The following is a 2,688-nucleotide window of genomic DNA, read 5'->3' on the forward strand; positions in this document are numbered from 1 at the left end:
CCACTGCACATGTTACAGCTTCTTGGGGCCTCAGATGAGAATTGAGTGAAGGTGGGCACTTAAAACATAGACACATTAAAGGGCCTATTGGCTAGAGGAATTTAGAAGCAATGATGAGTCATATGATATGAAAATTGCTATTGGCGACAATAGCCAATGGTGATCAGCTCTTGCTGATACTACTGTGCCTAGATTCATAATTGAAGAAAATACTATATTTGAACTAGATGTTAGTAAAAATAAAAATATAATTTTTTTCCCACCCAATTTTACAAACTCCTTGAAATCTCTTGATAGACCTTACCTTATTACTTTGAGGACCCTGCCAGGTAACCCTGCCCCAAATGATCTCAGAAGCACTACCCAGGTTCTCCCGTTCTGATCGGTTATAATTTAGATAGACTGTAACTGGTGTTGAATGTAGTGGTATCATTTTGGTCTTCTTTGATAACGAAGGACAGGAACCACTCAACTAACCTAGGTACCCTGTCCAAAGGGTTCCTGAGGCACTACCCAAGTATCCCTGTCCAAAGTGGTTCCTGAGATACCACCCAGGTACCCCTATCCTGGATTGTCTCTGAAGCACTACCCAGGTGCCCCTATCCTGGGTGGTCTTGGAGATACCACCCTGTCCAAAAGTGGTCTCCAAGGTGATCTTTGAGAGTCACTATGCCAGAAAAATCCACACATAATAACCCTGCAGTCACTTAAATTTAAACATCTCCCAGAGTTTAGCTGAGCTGATCCGGGGCCAGCTGACACGTAGTCTGTCACCATGCCTGTCTTTCCGGTTTCCTAGAACAGGTTGGAGCCCTTCCCCTTTGGCACAACCTTCATGAATTCAGGGCCACAGTAGTATAGGTAGCAAAGTGAGGGAAACAAAGTTTTCCTCATTGACTGAGAATTGTAACCCAATCTTTAATCTATCCAGTCAACAAGTGTTGACTATTAAGTGCTTACTGTATGCAGACACTATGCTAAGTATATGGGCCACCAAAGAAGTTCAAAGATAATCCCTGCTCTTGAGGAGCTCACTCTGTAACAGGAGCGAGAGTTTGCAAACAGATAGGGCCAAACAAGATCTGGACTGGGAAAATTGGAAATAATCCACAAAGGGAAGGCACCAGTGTTCAGAGGGATTGGGAAAGGTTTCCTGGAGGAGGTGGGACTTTAGCTAGGACCTGAGGGAATCAGGGAAGCCAGGAGGAATGAAGGCATTCCAGGCCCGGGGGCCAGCCAGAGAATATTCCTGGAGTCCAGAAATGGGGTGTCTTGTTCATGGAACAGTCAGGAGTCCAGGGTTACTGGATCAAAGAGTATGTTGGGGGATGTAAGGTATAAGAGGAATGGAAAGGGAAGAAAGGGCCAAGTTAGGGAAGGCCTTGAATGTCAAACAAAAGATTTGATCTTTGATTCTGGAGGGAAATGATAGTTCATTCATTGTCTGACTGTTCTTGACTGACTCTTCATTTGGGTTTTCTTGGCAGAGAGAGTGGAGTGGTTTGTCATTTCCTTCTCTAGATCATTTTACAGATAAGAAAACTGAAGCAAACAGGGTTAAGTGACTTGCCTAGGGTGACATAGCTAGTGCGGATGGATTTGGACTCAGGTCTTCCTGACTCCAGACTTGGTGTTCCATCCATTATGTCATCTAACTGCCCCTAAAAAAATAAATAAATAAAACAAGAATTTTTTAAAGGGGAGGGGAGAAAAAAGGCACTTAATAATTACCTAGCTGGGTGACTTTGGGCAAGTCACTTAACCCCATTGCCTTGCAAAAACCTAAAAAAGAGTCAGTAGATCTCACTTCTCTTTCCATTGCTACTCATGCCAGAATTATCTTAAAGTTCAATACTGACCATGCCACTGACTCTCCTCTTTGATGATTTCTTATCCATTTTCACTTCATTAATGGTTTTGCCTTTCTGTCACAGCCATTTCAACCTTTCCTCTGCTATAGATTGAACCTTTGCTGATAAAGAAAAACAGTTAAACACAAATATCTTATGCAGTGACCACACCAGGGAAGTGTATAAAATATTTCTGTCTGGTTGTCCATCTTCTCTTTGCTGGAAAGAGATGAGAGGGTTAGACATTCCATTACTTGCTGTAGGTGACTTTAGTTTAATTTTTTTTTTTAGTTTTTTGCAAGGCAAACAGGGTTAAGTGGCTTGCCCAAGGCCACACAGCTAGGTAATTATTAAGTGAAGGAGGTCGGATTTGAACTTAGGTTCTCCTGACTCCAGGGCCGGTGCTCTATCCACTGTGCCACCTAACTGCCCCTAGTTTAATTTTTTTAATTTTTTTTCTTCTATTGGCCTCTTTTCCCATTGAACAATTTTTTAAACCCTCAAAACTAATAGTTATCATCCAATAAAACAAATTCTCATATTGACTATGTCTAAAAATGCATGATTTATTCTGTATTCTAAGCTCACCACCTCCTCGGCAGGAAAGGGATAGACTGTTGCATCTTCAGTCCTCTGAGCACTGATCAGGATTCCAAAGACTTTTACTACTGTTTGTTTTTTAACATAATTAAACATTTAGTTAATAATTAAACTTAGTTAATAATTAAATCCAACTAAATAATTAAATAATCAAATCCATATAATTAAATAATTAAATTAGCTTAGTTAATAAATAATAGTTAAACAATAAACATTTTATTGTTTTGTGCAACTTAAT

This window comes from Macrotis lagotis, chromosome 1, assembly GCF_037893015.1.
Source record: "Macrotis lagotis isolate mMagLag1 chromosome 1, bilby.v1.9.chrom.fasta, whole genome shotgun sequence".
NCBI lineage: Eukaryota > Metazoa > Chordata > Mammalia > Peramelemorphia > Peramelidae > Macrotis > Macrotis lagotis.